This window comes from Cheilinus undulatus, linkage group 10 (genome assembly GCF_018320785.1).
Source record: "Cheilinus undulatus linkage group 10, ASM1832078v1, whole genome shotgun sequence".
Classification (NCBI taxonomy): domain Eukaryota; kingdom Metazoa; phylum Chordata; class Actinopteri; order Labriformes; family Labridae; genus Cheilinus; species Cheilinus undulatus.
In genome coordinates this window covers 5,264,555-5,282,936 of record NC_054874.1, presented here as the reverse complement: position 1 = coordinate 5,282,936, position 18,382 = coordinate 5,264,555, and the positions used below count along the sequence as shown (strand labels likewise).

Below are 18,382 nucleotides of genomic sequence, written 5' to 3'. Positions count from 1 at the left end.
CTCGGCTGACAAGTGAGTGTAAGCTTGACGGACCAAGACAGTGAGGGATGGATAGATAGTTAGAGGGAGGCAGATAGAGAGCGCACTCCAGCTAATGTCGACAGCGTGACCTATACCCACAGCTGCTCATGGCAAGATCATTTAGAGGAGATGCATGCATCTATCGCAGGCTTTCAAAAAACCAGTGCATCATGGGAGCCTGCATACAAACTCCTAATCTTCAATCAAGGACCAATTAGAACAAAAACACACAAGCTAACATTATGCAAAACATGACATCGCATTTGTTTATTTTTGCCAATTAAATCAGTCATCGACAGCATTCAAAATGTGTATATAACTAAGGAAGGAGCAGCTGTTGCCTTCCTAAAAAACATGACAAAGCTTTTCACTCAATCAACCAAGCAGAAAAATCTTGTGCCTATTTGAGACGTCGGGCCTCTCTTTTTTAAACACCAAAGGCATGGCATTCCTATAATTATGCAGCCGTGTCAACAAAGCCTGTTCATAAATTCAATTTGCTATCTGTCATCTCCTGCATGTTGTGCTGGGGGAGAAAGAACACAGTGGATCGATTGAGAACTCAATTTCTGATGGCTCACATGCAGCCTCCATGATTCATGGGGGAAAAGAGGCACAAATTGCTGTTAAAATTCTGAAAGGCTACTGACTGCTACGTGTCGCTTTGTGATATAGCGGCAAATTGTGACATTGTACATGCCTTCAGTGAATCTGGTGGCAACAGCGGCATGTTAATTTAAAAGACAAATAATGGGGGAGAGGGTACAGAATAATGACAGTCATCACAGTCAGAGTCAATTTAATTCATCGTAGCTGATACATACAGATATTAAGAAGGATTTAAATTCCAGCCTCAGCTTCAATCTCATTGTTCCAGCAGGAAAGTTTGTTATAAAGCCAGGGAACAATACAGAAAACAGGCACATCATAACATGACTTCCTGTTACATCTCAAGTGTTTGCTTCCTAATCCAACTAAATGCCCATTTAAATAAATAGTGTTTAACCAGCTAGTCTAATGAGGAGAACATCCTTAGAAAACAGTCAGATATATCACAGGGTTATTGTGCTACCGGGTATAATGTAAGGTTGGTATGCTGAGTAGAGCATGGCTAAAGTTAGCAGCTGGCTCCACCAGCCTTTGTTCATCTTTACAGATTAATATACATGAATATAACTCCTAACAGCCTACATACAACTTTATACCAGTTTTTTAGTTCAAAAACTGTCAAACCATGCTGTTCCTTCAACATGCTCGCCACTAAGCCTCTCATATTTACATCTGGAGAAGAGCCAAGGGGAAAGCTCTGACGGAAGTAGCTGCCATTAAATGAAACCAAAGTGGCTACTAGTGGCAGGAGGCTTTGTTATAGTTTTAAAAGAGCAGCCATTTCAATATGGACATTTCAGTGAAAAAATTCTATACATTGTAGCTATAATTGGAAAAAAATCTAGCCAATAATAAGCCACAGGGGGCCTAGCAGTTGGGTTGCGCCCCATACCAGGGCTCGACAGTGTGAGCGTTTCACTCGCATTTCCCCCCAAAATAGGTGTGTGCAAACTGTAAAAAATATTAGGGGCACATGTGCACATAAAAAAAATCAGCCGAAGGAGAGATCCATTGAGGAGAGACGCCTCGCTTGGCGTCTGTGTAGCCATAGCAACATGTCGTCGTCCATGCTTATTTATTCATCTCATGTTAAGAATGACATGTTGGACAGCTCACCGTCTCGCTGGCTGCTAATATTGCCCCAATGCAAGAGCTGAAACCCCAAGACAGCGTAATTTGGTGGTTTTTTTATTGTTTATGTGGAAAAAAAGACCGGCGGAAGGAGCTGGATTTCCCTGTTTCGTCTTCTTCTACGCCGGCTTTTCTTCTTGGTCGCTGTTTTTTTGACGACTGCGCCCCTAACGGGCAGAGGTTGTTGGTGTTCAGACGGTTTGGTCCATTTGCCAAGAGCAAACCAAACCAAAGGAAAGTCCGTTCTAAAACGGACCAAGTCCCATGGACTATACAAAACACGCAAAAATGAAACCTATTAGTCACTTAAACGGACTCCGACTGAAGTTGCCAAATTTAAAGTAAATTTAATGTACCAAAAATTAGTAACATTAAAGACAAAAATAAAAAATTGCAATACTTTATCAAAACTTAATGATTTTACCTTTCTGTACATTTTGTATACAAATTAATTAAATTATTTTGCTTGTAGATGTCTATTTGCATCATGTTTATTGCGGAAAACACATTATTTGATCAATTTTCATTGTGCCCCTAAATTTTTTTTATGTGCTCCTTAGGAAAAAAAGTGAGCATCAAGCCCTGCATACTCAAGCTTGTCTTCCAAGCCAGTGGCTTCGGTTCGAATGCAACTTATGGCTCTCCCCACTCTTAGTCCATGATTTCCTACACCATCCATTTTCTGTTGCTCCAGAAATGAAGGCCAACAAAACCTAAATAAATCTTAAATTACTGAGAGAAAAAATACATAAAAAGGAAAAGCCCACCAGGCAGATGGGCTTAAAAAATGGCATATACACTTTAAATGAATATCTGTTGAATGTTAGAGAAGAAAATTGACATAATTTAAATGCTATATATGTGAAGATGCTGTATGTTGATTTTTTATCATATTGAATGCTGAATTTAAGACATTTTTAAGAGATGTGTTCCTGCCAGATGTTAATGCTAGGGGGATCCTTGGCATGAGCTTTGGAGCCTGCCTTAAGTTACCTAAATTTAGATCAATTTTATATTCAAATTTTTTTATAAATTTCCCGCAATATCAATGGTGCTAATTGTCTATTATCCTTGGTTTAAATTGTTCGATTTATGGATGCAACTTTCACGCTCTCTTTTTCATTCTATTGAGGGTTTTCTGTTTTTCCCCCTTCCTGTTTGCAAATGAAACACTTTGGCTGCATGTGCTCAAAGAAAAACAAAACATTCAAAAACAGCTAAAGCTGAATTAAATTCATGTAAGCACAACTTCTTCTCCCTTAATGCACCGCAGAAAAAAGCACAGGCATATGTCTACTACCCATGCAATCCAGTGTCTACCTTGTAGCCATACCCTGAGCCTTTTTCTTTTGCTCTGTAATGAGATCTAATCAGAGCTTACAGGCCGGTGCTTGATGAATTGAAATCACAGCGAAGAGGAACACGGCGAGGGTTTAACCTCACTCGAGTCACCTTTCATGACTCCGGTAGAGAGGCTAAGAAAAACAAAGCAGAATGGAGAGGCGAGGAACAAGTCGTACCTAGTTTTTGTACTTGCTGCGGATTGTTTTTGAACACATTTGAGCCCATCTGTTCCCCCACAGCGAGTCACCTGTGCAATTAACCTGGACCATTAGCCGTGAAACAAAGGCCTATGTGGAGGGAGGGGGAGAGCCGCTTTATAGCCAGGTGGAGAGGCAACAACCACACTTTCTTTTAATCTCATCTGCTCTCTTCCTTTGCTCGTGTGCACCTGGTTTTTGTGATACTTTCACTGCTCACCTAGACGTACACAAGCACCTGCATTTCTCAACTCCCTCCTTCTCTTCCTCATAGAACCCACTCTCTTACTGTCTAGGTTTGAGTGGACTCACTCCCTCCCTCTGACCTTCTTCCCTGAAGTCCCAGCAGCTCCTCAGACCCGAGCAGACAGCAGCCATTACCGCCATAGAGAACACAAGTGCCCGAAGGACAGCAGTCATGCACCTGTTAGATGTCTTTCCTTTGTTTTTCTCTCGCTCCCCCTTTTCTCCATCTCCCTGCAGTCCAGCCACCCAACCCTGACAAAAGCTTTGACACAATGACCGGAGAAACTTTTCAGACAGGCCCCACTCTTTAATTTGTTTGTGTGGGCTTGTGCGAATGTACACTGCAGTGAAAAAAGAGAGGCAGGGGAAAGGGGAATGTAAGGGTAGGGTAATAAAAGAGACAAATTTGCCTGCTGATTACTGTGGATTGCTTTACTGTAACAACTTGATGAGCGAACCCACTCATGTCCTTCCTAACTCGATTAGGGATGCTTCCACAGCCCTCAATTCCAAGGGGAATGGCAATGTAGAGACTACTTTCCTTGTTTGGAGCCCATGTGTGGCGCCAGGGTCAGGAAGGGGAGAGAGGAAGGGGAGGGAGGGCAGAATGGCCTGAGGTAGGTGGGAGGTGAGAGGAGCATTGTGTCAGACATGCACCAAGCAGAGAGAAGTGTTTGGGCTGGGCTGGCATGGTCGCAGCAGGCCTCGATCCTGCACTCTTAAAAATGAAAAAAAGAGATGTCCTGACTGCAAGAGAGTGGTGGGAAACGTGGAGAGAAGTTGGATGTCGACAAGGGAGAGATGAAAGTGGATTAGCCGCCGTGGCGATTTGCATTCTGTGGTGGAACGAAAGCCCCTGCGATGCCCCGAATAGCTGGATGCATGAATAAGTAAACAAACAAAAACAAAAATAAACCCTCCATCTGGATGGATGCTGCCAGGCCCCAAGTGAGAAACAGTAGGGAGGGGAGGTTGGGAGAGGGGAAGGCGGGCGGGGGGGGTAGAAAAGATGCTCGCATCGTGGCAGTCACCACACTCCGGTTGCTCTGCTATAATTTACGTCTACTGCCTGCGGGCCCCCCTCCTCAGTTGCCATATTGCTATCACCGTCTATCCATGCTTTCGGCTAGTTTGCCCGGTAACACCGCCAACACACAAGGGAGAGCTCAAACCCGGCACTGACAGATGTTAAGTTGACACACTTTCCCCGAGCCACATGGGGTCAACATGTCAGGGTGCCAGCAGGGCCGAGGGAGTCACAGCAGAGGAGACCACTGCGGCTGCTTTTGCATAAGCTAAGTGCTTCTAAATTTAACTTCAATATGACAGACCATGAACCAAATGCAATTTAACTGTGACATAGACCTCAGCTTATCAAGATGTGTGGTCTTCCAGGTGCCTTGGTAGAGAGCAATTTAGTACTGTGGCACTTTTGTAAAGTTAGATTTGCCCTGGTTTTTGATCTAGTTTCACCCATTAATATAGGCTTTCAAAGCACCGATAAGAAACTGGCGCCCCCTGTGGAGAAAGTCAGACATCTCCTGTCTTTCCTGATCTTTTTGTTACATGTATAGGCCAAGTTTCTTGATGAAAAGTCTTATCCTGCTGTCTTTTAATGCTGAAACACACTACTTGTTTAGAAAATGAGCTGTTTGGTCAAGGAACTGAGACATCTTTAAGGTAAATCATGGTTAAATGGGTTAAAATGGACCTAGGTGGGTTAGAAGTGGCAGGAAAAGAGGTGTAAGAGTTTATAATGTGGCAAAAATGGGTCAAAAGAGGCAAAAATTGGTTCAGAGTGGCAGCAATTTTCCAAAACGACCAGATAAAGACATGAAAAGGGGTTAAAAAGTGGCAAACATTCTTTAAAAGAGGTACAAATTACTAGCCTTGAATGCCAGATAGATTTGTTTCACACATCCATCTGGAAAACCTCTCATAGACAGCGGTTAGGAAAGGGCAGGGCCTTTGAAAAAAAAAAAAAAAAACTCAGGTGGGTGATTGGATGAACATTCTGCCTGTCGCATCTTTACGGGCCAATCAGAGCGACAAAACATGTGACGTCACGACTCCGCCTCACCTGAAAGTACTGAAACATGGAAACGGATGAATCCGTCTGCTTTGCAAGGTTAACAAATCACAGAAAAGTTGCAAAAATTGGTTAGTATAGTGCAAAAGGGGCAACATGGGTGGAAAGAAATATGAAAAGGGGTTAAAAGTAGCAAAAACTATTTAAAAAAAAATGTTAAAAAGGACAAAAATGTTGTGAAAATGGCCAGACAAAGTATTGGAAAGGGGTTAAAGACCCTGTAAAGTAACATCCAAATTTTGTGTCTTAACACACTAGATGTGTTGGAATATGGTTGCTGTAAACATGTGAAAACACTGAGATCTACATGAGACTGAATTCTGGATATGGACCATAAGAAAGTTTTTCACCTCTCTCCTGGCTTGGTTTAATTTGGGAGGGGAAAATACGTAGGCTCATGATGTCACCAGCCTACAGTTGGGAATGACCCCGCCCCTCTAACACTACAATATAAAATAACAGAGCAGTTCGTCTCAGTCCAGTCTGTTGTTAGCTGATGTCACTGCCTTTAATGAAGTTAACAGTCAGTTAAATTGTGTTTTTCTGTTCATTGTGAGGTAAATTTGCCAAATCTATCAGCCACAGGTCTATAGATCATTGAAGGCATCATAACAGAGATTTGAGCCAGAAAATGGATTTTGTCTCGTCTTCTGAGGTCAACAAAAGGTCATTCAACAGACACGCCCACACCATCCTGGAGCAGATCTTACTGCCTCATTTTTCAGGATTTTAAAGCTTCGTATTACAAACTTAGAGTTGATTTATCTGACTGTACTTTAATCCAGGGGTTCATAACACAGTGAACTGTCATACAACAAACCAAAAGAGAGATTTGTTTTCACTTTACAGAGTCTTTAAAGAGAAGCAAAATGGTCAAAATGTGGGAAAAAATGGGTTAAAAGTGGAGAAAAATGGAATGAATAAGGGAAAAAGGACTGACACTATGCAACTGGTCAAACACAAATGCATTGATATAATAAATAAATCACAGCTGGGGAGGGCCCATTCTCTGGGTTTGTCAGGGGCCCAGCCCATCCTGTGGATGGGCCTGAGTGCAGAGGCCACCTTAACAACACTGTCCATGATTTAAGAAGACTGAAACCCCATTCATTGTGTATGGAAGGTTGCTGTTATGCTGCATATGGGGATGCATAGGGATCCGGACCAGACTGGTGACGACTCTTTCTATAGCTTGAGGTCATATTCCTGCATTTGATTAAAAAGACTCCTCAGACAGTAACCAGAGGAGGTGGGCAGCATGACTCATGGGATGTTTTCTACTTTACAACTATCAGCATAACTGTAGGTTGAGAGCTTCCTTACTCCACAGGTGATTGGCAGGAATATAAACTTCCCAAAGCAAAAAGACATCGTACTAGAAGAGTGGCAGAGCTGCAGAGATGCTGCACAGTGAGGACTGAATTTGAAATCATCATGCAGGCAGACAGTTCAAACATTCACCCTCTGGTGCAACTTATGTTCTGGATTTTAATGGTACACATTTAAATGTTATATGTTAAGCACTTTCAGCAGCATAAGGAAGTCCAGCTTTAATTCTCCAGAGCAGTGATGGACTATATTTTTCTTCCTCTGTTAGCAGATAGGTATAGTCAATGAGGATGCTCTCAGAGTGAGTGAATACAGGGAGCAGGTGCAGCTTTAGGAATATTTTTTGCAGGCTGAGTGAGACTCAAACATATTCACTGTCTAACAACACCTTTAAGTTCAAGCTTGCTCTGTTACTGCCTGCCAAAATCACCGGCTCTTATCACAGTTGCTTTTGCATATGGCAGTGACTGAACATGATTTCTATATGACTGCTCACACATTCAGATAAAAAAGGAGATAAAAGGGCATACGGGCAGAGCGAACTTATTTACACGGGTTGCACATTTGGATAATGGATGCAGAGTTTTGGAATCCAGATCAGGACAGAAATCTGAACCACACCACCACATGGGCTGTATGCATCAGTGAAAGGCGGTGCTATCTGGGGAAGCTAAATGGATTTGACAATGGGATTTGATGGTCTTTGTAGTGAGGGTAATTAGGTTTGATTGACTGTAAAGTGACTGGTGAGGTCCAGAACTGGGAGGGGAAATGATCAGACACTCGAACCACCCACAAATTAATGAGATTCAACTGTGCCTGAGCTGATTTCACCAAGGAGAAGATGAACATTTACAGAAGGCATGAAAGGAGGGGAGAGAACACGGCTGGGTGAGTGTGTGAGAGTGAGAGAGAGAGATGCAAACTCAGAGGAAGGGTAAAAATATCTGATGCATGTCTTTCTTTGATTTAAACCTTAGAAAATAAAGATAAACACAGTTAAGAGCGATAAAGTGCAATCTAATTAGGGTTCTTTCTCTATCCCTGGAAACAAAAGAGGATGCTGTAAACGTAAAAATTAACAACAGCACTATTGCTCAAAAGTTTGTTTCACGTGAAATTTCTTTGTTTTTAATCAATCTCCTAGTATGGCTGCTAATCCAAGTTAATCATGTTGCACAGCTAAAAAGCATTTTACTAACAAGGGAGCAAGAAGACTGGACACTGGGAGACCGGAAAGTGTTGTGCACGGATGAGTCCAAGTTTGAGGTCTTTGGATCAAACAGAAGAACATTTGTAAGATGCAGAATGAGTGAGAAGATGCAAGAACAGTGCTGAAAAACATCAGTCAAGCGCTGTGGAGGCAGCGTGATGTCTGCGGGGCTTTGGAGGTGGTAGAATAGGAGGTTTGTAAAGAATGGAAGGGACCTTGAGGATAGAAAGCTATTACAAGAATTTGCAATGCCATGCCACACCCTGAGGACAGCACTTACTTTGGGCCAGTTTCATCCTACAACAGGATAATAAGTCAAAACACACCTCCAAAATGTCTACGAAATATTTAAAGAATAAGCAGTTTTATTCTGATTGTAATGGAGTGGCCAGCAGCTGTAAGCTTAATTTTAGTCTTAGTTTTAGACTTTAGATCACAGATGTCAAACTCAAGGCCCTAGATCCAGATGTGGCCCTCATATTTTGATCTTTTAGAGTTACAATTTTGAATTCTATCTTCTATTTTGACTTTTTGAACTCTTGATTTATATTTTATCTCATATCTTGACCTTTAAACTCATGATTTTATTTCTCTATTTCATATATTTGCCTTTTAAAAACCTTATTTTGACTGTTAATTCTGTTGACCTTTAGGACTTATAAAGTTTTATCTCAGATTTATTGATTTAAAATCATTTAAATCTCCTTAGGTGTAGTCCAGTGCTGCAAAATAATGCATGCAAATTTAGTTGAACCAAAGAAAAAATAGTTCTCAAAAATGGGAAAGTTATGGTGAAAAAATACATTAGAAAGCATGGATATTTGTAAAAAAGGACAATTTGTATCTGGGCTAACCGGTTAAGGGGGGCCCTGTGTAATAACCTTTCTGGGGGCCTAAAATTCTTAGCTAGGCCCCTGATCCTGACAAAAACGAAACGTACTTTTTGTAAATTTTAGTCATCACAGATCTCTTTTTGTTAATCTTAGCCAATTTTTTTTATGGAAGAAAGGCTTGCGACGACATTTTCAGTCATAATTTTAAGGCCAGCTCAGACTACACGATTTTTTTGGTTGTTCACGATGGCACCATGCCAGACTATGCGTCCAAATCTTGTCCTGTCTTGGCCGACAGCCTGGCCACACTACAAGATTGATCCTGACCGCTCACCTTATGCTGACGCCACCACCGTCTCCATGACTAAGGGCGAGTTCACAGGTTGTCGGGGGGCGGGTCAAAGAGTGTCAATCACTCAGCAACAGAAGCGCTTCGTGTGATTGTAGCGGTCTTTTGCTCGTAAAAAAGTAAAATAAAAACAATTATGGATTGGATTATGGATAACAGTTATGCATGTATTAAAAGGAGGACAATATGGATTGGCTCTCCTTCAGACAGAACTTAAGGTATGCATGTGATAACGTAAATAAAAATAAAATGTTTGCATTAGTTTTAGGGAATAAAAGGGGATAAAAAGTGGAAATCTTGTAAATGATAATAGAAAGATAAGGAGCAAATGTTCTCCTGTTGTAAGATGTCAGGATTCACGTCGTTAACATCGGGTCAGGGTGTCAAACTAGATGACGATGTATGAAAAGTTCTAACATGCTAGTCTTGTTGAATCATGGTCGTGGGGCGTCTTAGATGCGTTGTTAATTATGTCACACTACAAGACTGTTTGCCGTTCCTGACTCTCTAAATCGGGCCCGAGTTTTGACGATGAGCTGCGACGTTGCAATCGGGCTTCAATCTGGCTGAATTTGTGTAGTCTGAACCGGCCTTAAGTCAAGGAAATTAAAACTGGTGGCCAGCACAGTCTTCGGATCTGAACCCTATTGAGCTGTTGTGGGAGGAGCTTAACCTTGATGGAGGGAAATCATCAGATTACCTTAAAAAACGGAGAGCTAGAATGGTCTGGTTAAACTGCTGCAAAAGCTTTTTTCTAGGAAGGCAAAGTTTAAAGAACATTTTTCATTAAAACCATTACTTTTTTAACTCTGACAATGTCAGCATGTCCAGTTCTTTTGCTGTATTTCCTACTCAGACTAATTTAATGAGTTGGAAAACTAGAGAAATTCCAAGTGATCCCAAACGTCTGTGCAGTAGTGTATATTCAGCGTGAAAATTTACAGCACAAAGCTGACAGACAGCAATGTGGGACCAACTATCCCCTGGTGTTGCCTTTAATTGCTAATGAACAGCTTCCTATGAAGCCTTATTCATTTTACTCCTGCTGACATTTATTTATGGAAATGCATTAGAAATTTTATTATCTGGGAGGCTGAGTATTGGATGAGTATTTTTGTATCACATACTCTCACAAAATGTCATTTTGCAGTCAATCAGATGCATTTAATCCTCACTTAATTCCCCTTTTCTGCATGTTTCCATCCACGCAGGCCTTAGCTGAGATGCACTCAGCCATATTCTATGTGCCGTCATCGCCTTGAGGCAGATTCTGATTTCCTCTGGAGATATAGCATGCTCTAATATGCTGTTATTTATTAGAATGAGTGTATGACAGCAGATAATCCGGGTGCCCTTGTTCCCGTCTTTCAAGGTAATGATGGAATTCAGCAATCCATACTCAGGAGTTTCAGAGCATGCCTCGCACTTCCTGTGCTCTGGATCGACACAGCTCAAAGGCAAGGACGAAAAAAAAAAAGCAATTTGCTCTGAGTTTGGTATTACGCTGCTGTGACATCCATATGCAGATGTAAGAAAAGATCCTTCATTTTTATAACACCTCTGAAAGTACAAATACATAACCAGACATGAAAGCCATCACTGATGTGACAAAGAAATGACGCTTTAGGGGAAAAAACAGGCTGTAAATTCAGAGGCGTTGTGCTGTTTATTATCATATTAAATCCCAGGAAGGATAGTCCTCTGGTGTTTCATTCTACAGCCCTCTAATAGTGAATTCACTTGCCAAGCTAAGCTGAGAAATAGCCAGCCCCTCTCTCAGAAACATTCCTTTTATCTGCCGGGGTTTCTGACCTTCACGTCTCTACAAGCTATCTCCCCCGGTAATACTGTTTGCCATGTCGGCGGTGCTGTGGAGACACTATGCAAACTCAGAGAGCTAACCTGTCCACCTCACCGCTGCCTGTCAGTGCTTGTCTATGATCACCTAGCTGGCATGGCTGCGGCGCAGGTATGCAAGCAGCCTACCGGCAGCTGTCAGTGTCACACAAAGCCATCAATCCACATCTCTGCCCCTGTCAGCCTGACAGGACTCCACCAGCCACAACCAGTCAGCCAGCTGCACACAAATATGTCAGTTTAGTTTAGCATGCCACAGCAAAAGACACTTGGATTTGGAGGATGTTGTTTTGGTAAACAGGAGGGAAAAATATGCCTTTGTCTTTCAGGAAATACAGGAACGAGACAAAAACAGGAAAGATGCCGATGGACATGAAATAGGACATGCAATAACCTGATTTATATAAACACTGCATTCACATTAATCTGGGAAACCTCCCATACACAGCTTTTGGGAAGGGCAGGACCTTTGTAAAGTGAGTCAAACAAGAGAGTTTAGTAGAAGTGGTACTTGTTGGTTGATAAAACTCATAATGAGACTGGTCCAGAGAACTGCATACACATCCTCTCTGCTCAGAAAGCTTTCAGTGTGGCTTTCAGTGTAGTATTCAGCCCAAGACCCAAAAAATAACTGACCAGTGTTTCCCAAACACTTTCCTTGGCTTTATAATTTGCAAATCTAGTGGGGGACAGTCATTTGCAGGCTTACATTTAAATATTTTTTGAAGACTACTTTTATTTCAGCCTGAATGAATAAATAAATTACAAGATTTCATATGTGGCTTTTGCAATAATTGGTATTTATTAAATATAAATTCATTAGACCACCTGTCATATTTGTCTCAGAGACCATCCAGCATCATGAAGTGCTTTAATGCAGACTCTTTCATTTTCAGTCAGTTCTCCACGTTTTACCATTTTGAACAGGAATGAGGAATTTCAAACTGAATTCACCCAAATTTGAGCCGGCTCACTGGGCTTCTCTGAGAAGTCAGAAATGAATCAAGCATAACATTCAACCACTAAAACTCATTTTTCTGTTCAGGAATGCAAATAAATAACTATAATTTGACATATTAATCAAGAAATAATAATGTGCTTGACTATTTTTTCAGTTTTTTGTAAATCTACAAATTAAAAAAATCATGGATAACAATAATAATGATATTTTAGCATTAAAAATATAATTTGGGTTAAAGAGCTTCTACATATTGGTGTATTAACCATTGCAGAAACATAAAAAATAATTTGGTAATTACCAATGCTGTTAATTTAGGGCAGCTGTGGCATAAACCTTACTTTGGTTAGGGTTAGGGTGGTCTAATAAATTTGTTAAGCAATGTTTTTAAATCATTTAAAGACATTTTTATATGTTTAGATGGGGCCACGCAACCCACCTCTCACTTTGGGAACCACTGCTGTAGGTGGCAATGAAGGAGAACACAGAATAAATGAGCTGCTGATGGTTTGGTTTGCTTTTTTTAGGTCATAAAGTGGCATCAGCATTCATTTTGCTTTGTTTCATAACCTGCCAACAGCTCCAACATGATCTTTAAATCCAAATTAACTATCTTTATGTGATCAGCAGCTGTATTAGTTAGTAGTACAAAGATAGCACTGCAATACTTAAAAAGCAGTTAAATAAATACAGAAATAATAGAGGAGTCCAACACTAATACTAACCTATTTTGCTTGCTTTTAGCAAAGTGAAGCTTCTTCCAGAGAAGCCCACTTTTATTTATGTAAACATTCACCAGTTCAGTCTCGAAGTGTGAAAGGTTGACAAGAAGGATGCATAAATAGAAGCTGCAGGCCCATCATTGTCAACATGCCAACTGCTCTCAGCAGAGAATCATAGAGACATGGAGACCTCATTCTAGCAGGCCTTGCTGAGCTGGAAAAAAAATGCCTCGACGACAATCAGCAGCTCACAGTAAAAAGACCTTTTTTTGAGAGGAGGAAAGGAGGACATGCATTGTAAAAAATATATTCATAAGAAAATGCAAAAAAAACCTATTCAAGGATAAGCTTGGCAAAAGTATAACATAAGCTGAAAACAGATTCTTGAATTCTTGAATACTTTAGAGTAATTTAGCATGATTTCTCTTAATGGGTGCTGTAATTTCTTTAAGATAGGCATAAAGTAAGAGGTTAACACAGCTTGCATCTGTTGTCTGAGCAAAGATACCAGCATTTTGGATTATAATAATGCATGTTCAATAGTTTTATTAACACAAACACCTTGCAAAAGCTGTTTTTTCTCACAATTATATTCCCACAGAGTGAGCTAGGCTATTGGTCTGCTGGTGTCTGCAAGCTGTTGCAAAGAGCTGATTGAAGCTGCTCAGTGGGCTCTAATTCATACAGTAAAAGATAATCACATTGCAGGTAAAACTTAATCATAAAAACAGCATCTGTGGAGCCTCTGCTTGTGTTTCCTTGTTTTAAACATACTGCTTTGGCTCTTTGAATAATTCATTTTTGAAAAGTTTGTTTCATAAATATCATTCTTATCCATTAGAGACTCAAGAGAAGTGGATCTACAACATAAGTCCAGCTGGATTACATTTAATGTGTGTAGTCAAGTACGATGGCAGACAGTTGGTACAGCCATAAAATGTGCTGTAAAACTCACAGGCTACAACCAATATGCTGCTAAAGTTGATATTCCTCGGGTTGGCAATAAACATGTTTTTCAGAGGTTCATATGGTGAAGGGGACCGTAACACAAGCTCCAACAACTGTTCACATACTGACAAGCATACTGCATAAAGTAGGTCTGAGGAGAGAAAAAAAAAAAAAAAAGAAAAACATGGTAAAGACAAAGTTCTCGCCGCTTCTCTTTGGTACCTGGGAGAAATGCCTGGACGAACGAAAATGTTCAAATAACTTTGTTTTTTCTGGTTGTTTGTTTATTCCTATGCGCCTTCTGCCATGCTGCATTGTGCTCAAAGCAGCATGTGCGCTTTGCGGCTCTGTTCAAAGCTTAGTGGATTTGACTGGGGTACACAGTTGACATGTGGGCGCAGACACTCGCCCCAGACGGGGGCACTGACCCCGCTGAAGCCAGCCGAGCAGGCGGCCAGAGGGGCCTGCTACTCCTCACTAATGCCTTAGAGAAACAAAGTCCAGATGCTCCACCATGCGCTGGCTCTCGATGCACTCGGCAGGCTGCCTGTGAGATTTTTTTTTTTTTTCATGTGCTGCAATAAAAAATATCCTGCTGTGATGAGCCATCTTCCTCTGTTTCAGACAGAAGCATTAGTTTGGGTTTATGCTGCAGTGTTCAACAGTTATTTCCAGTGAAGTAAAGTGATTTAGTAAATGCTGAACATCTGGTCAGTTCAAGAGAATATGGAAATCCACTTAGAGCAAATTAAAACAAATGGGGTGACCGGGTAATGATTTCATAAGCAATTTCCTACATTAGGAATTCTAATACTTCACAAGGAAAACACGTTTAGCTCTGCACTTGTCTCATCCATCAATCATGCTTGTTGAAGGAGTGTGCATGTCAGTGCCCTCTCCGAGGAAACTTTTATAGAGTGGGAAATGGGAGAGAGGAGATTTTTTTTATCAGTTTCCTAAAAGCATTTGTCTGTTTCCCCACCCCCACCCCGGTGCCATCCTGGCAAAAGCTAAATGAATTAAACTCTCATTAAATATGCATTTCATTGTTAATCATTTGCAAGCGGAGAGGATTAGGTCGCAATTTGTGGAATGGCATAAAACCTATCCCTTCTCAAAAATAGACTCTTGAAACTGCATAAAGCACAATAGTATGATCCACTGAACAATCTTTTAATCAATAAAACCACTAAATCCATAAAATAGATAACATATTGACCTGTAGATTAAGCTTAAAGTACAGCAGACATATGTCTGCTCCATCTGTTCATGCTGAAGTAATTTTAAAAGTAAAAAATCAAAAAAGATAACATATCCATCCATCTTTTAGGGCTGGGTTTACCCACTGATTCAGATTCTATCTAACTGGGGTAGGGGTATTTCAGCTACAGAACCTATTCTGCTTCATTATGAAAGAAATGATCAGAAAACAACATCTGGAAAGAGCACAAGGACCCTTCCAATCAGGCTAAAAAATATTAAGGTTTGCATTAAAAATTGACCCCAAAATAGTCGTATTTCCATAATATTATACCTCCACTGAGGTAAACTGAGCATATCCTGTCTTTTGCCCAGCGTGCATCTGTCTTTATAGATTTTATCCAAAATGCAGCCTGATATAAAGTCACTTATTGCAAGTCCGGGTTACATGCATAATGTATAAATAGACTGGGGCCTATAATAGTTGTAATGTAGCAGTAGTGCTAATAGACACTAAATAGATTCTCACACTGCATATTTTTAGATACAGTGTGGTGCTGCAATGCTCTTCATTTAAAACTGATTATTTCCTCATCTCTCTCTCTCCACTAATGCTGTACATTGAATTTCTACTGCCAAAGGTGATGTGTGCATGCCCAATAGTCACATCACAAGGGCGTGCAATAGTCATGTGACCTGGTGCATGCCCAGCTTTTGGATTTTACCCACAATACATGTTTTCTCTTTTTAGCAATGGACGTAACCTTGCAAAGTAGATGGAAACTTTTGTTTCCGTGTTTCTCACTGGCGAATCCATCTTGCAAAGCTCCCATCTGAACCGTTTGGACCTGGTTAGAAAGTGACAGGACCAGTCAGCGTCAGGGGGCAGTACTTTCAGGCACAGCGGAGTTGTGACGTATGCAAGCAGCAAGAAGAGGCCGGTGCAGTTATGGTGGGAGACATTAGTGTGGATGCTGCTGAAGTGTAAGTTTTATCAGAACCTGACAACATCTCTTCATTAGGAAAACAACAAAGAACTGCAGTGAGTTGTTTTCTTTAAAAAAAAAAAAAGACAAAAGTCGTGTACTGACATGTCTACAGTCGCCATGGTTCATGATATGCAGCTCTCTATGGATTTATTCCACGGTAGCATCGCATCTTGGTTTGGGGCTACAGCGTCACATGTTTTGCTGCTTTGATTGGCCCGTAAAGATGTGAAAGACAGAATGTTCATCCAATCACCCTCCAAGGCTCTGCCCTTTCTGAAACGCTGTCTATGAGAGATTTACCAGATGGATGTGTTCCATCTGGTGTGTCAGATTATAATGATCGTGCATTTAAGTCTGTCTGACTTTCCCATCAGATGTCATTAAAGTGAGCTCTCTACAGTGGAGTCTGTGTAAGTATTCGTTTAACCATCAGGTACGCTCATCAGCCTGGTCATGTGGGCTTAAATTAACGTAGAAATGGTTGATGGCATCTAAAAAAAACAGTGGTGTGTCTATTTGCAAAGTAGATGAAGACACAAGTGGCTCCATCCACGTGCTCTGTTTCTTCTTATCCTCATCCTCAGGATAACAGTGTGATAATCCCAATCTGCAAATGGCAGAAAAACCCAACAAGACTTTTTTTTTTCTTTAAATGTAATAAATGTACATAAAAACAATTTATTTATCTTGATTTGTTTCATTTTGTTTTTTAATTAAGCTGTAAGCTAAACAAACAGGAAGTAAAATAAAGTACACTGTACTTAAGTTAAGACTGAGTGTGCCTTAAGAATTTGTGCAACCATGCATGATAACTTTGACTATACAGCCACTTAAAATACTTTAACACGTGTTTGCACTGGTATTTTTCGATCCTATCATTGACACAAGTAACCACTATAATGATAAATATTGTGGTTAAAGTTGCATTATCCCAAAAAGTTTGAAAAACACTGCTCTAGAGTAGACGATCACCTGTATTGTGTGCGAGTAAGCCTGGTCTTTCGCAGCATGCTCAAGCTAGTCACCTGTTCGGCTGCTCGTGCAGCAGAGGCGGAGGTTTTTGTATGGTGTGAGGAAGAGATACTCAGCTTGTCTTGATAACATGCCCAGATATGCAAAATTAAATGACTGGGTAAGTTTCAAACCTCGAATTCGATGCTTAAGGCTTTGAGAGGCGAGTGCTGATCAAGTCTCCAGTAGCATTAGCTATGCAAGTCTGAGGCTGGTTGCATGAGGAGCCATTAGGAGAAGGAGAGGGCCTGTATTCAAAGACAATCCCTGAATCAATATCTTAACTAAAAAATGGGAATCTATCTGAATCAGAGAATCAGTGTTTTAATCCATCTATAAATCTGTCTATCCATCCATCTATCTACAAGACTAGATGCATTGAACTAGAAATCTATAGCCTTGCTTCTTTCTACAAGCCTTTCAGCCTTTAAGCGCATAATAAATGTGCAGAACGTCGGGGGCATTTTTTTATGAATACTTGGAAGAATTAAAGAATCTCTCATTGTGCTGTACACTACATTATTTTCATCAACTCCCACATAAAACACATCCAATACTCAGCATGAAATATTGATGTGAAAAGTCTCCTCAAATAACTAACTCCTCAATATCTGAAGCACACATAGAATTTTAGAACAGAATGGGAGAGAAGAGCCAAGACTCTCAAGCCAAGGCTGTCAACTGGAGAGGAGTGGAGGCAGAGAAAAGAAAGATGTGCAACAAGAAAAACACTGAATATCCTGCTATGTGTGTTCCAACCAAACAGCTTAAAGAAAGAGAAACAGAGAGAGAAAACACGAGAGCTGAACACCAAGCTGCTGTAACCTTCGACCTGCCTCTGGCTTGAATTCATTTCCATTCACTGCATCCATTTAAAGTGCTCGGCGTTTGATTGTCCTTTCTCTGATTGCATTTCACACAGCGACAAGTTAGTACACAAAAAGAAACCATTGAAGGTTTAATGAAAATGTGTAGTCAATGCAGGTAAGAACCTTGACAGGCAGAAAAAGGCAGCAGCCTGGGTTTAGCACATCCTGAATATAAAAGTATGCATTTCATAACTGCCAAGGTCATTGCGATCGCGACAGTCCGTCGAGCGAGGTGTTGGTGTGGAGGACAATCCCTACTATCTCCAAGGCTGCAGGCAACATTGCCCATGTCACCCTCATGTTTTATTCATGCAAGTCATATTATGGCATTCAGAAATCCAGATCAAAATCTGCTCTGGCAGAAATATTTAATATCATACCTACTTCTCTCTCCTTCTCCATCTGGTTAGCCAGAATGAGAGAGAGGAGTAGACAGACTCCTGCAGCTCAGCCATGTTGGATTATTA

The 18,382-nt window shown here is 40.8% G+C and overlaps 1 protein-coding gene across 7 annotated transcripts in view; it reads right to left on the bottom strand.

Annotated features, from left to right (window-relative positions):
- diaph2 (diaphanous-related formin 2) overlaps positions 1-18,382 on the bottom strand; it is a 728,830-nt gene that overhangs the window by 100,503 nt on the left and 609,945 nt on the right. The gene's annotated exons all lie outside the window — the stretch shown is intronic.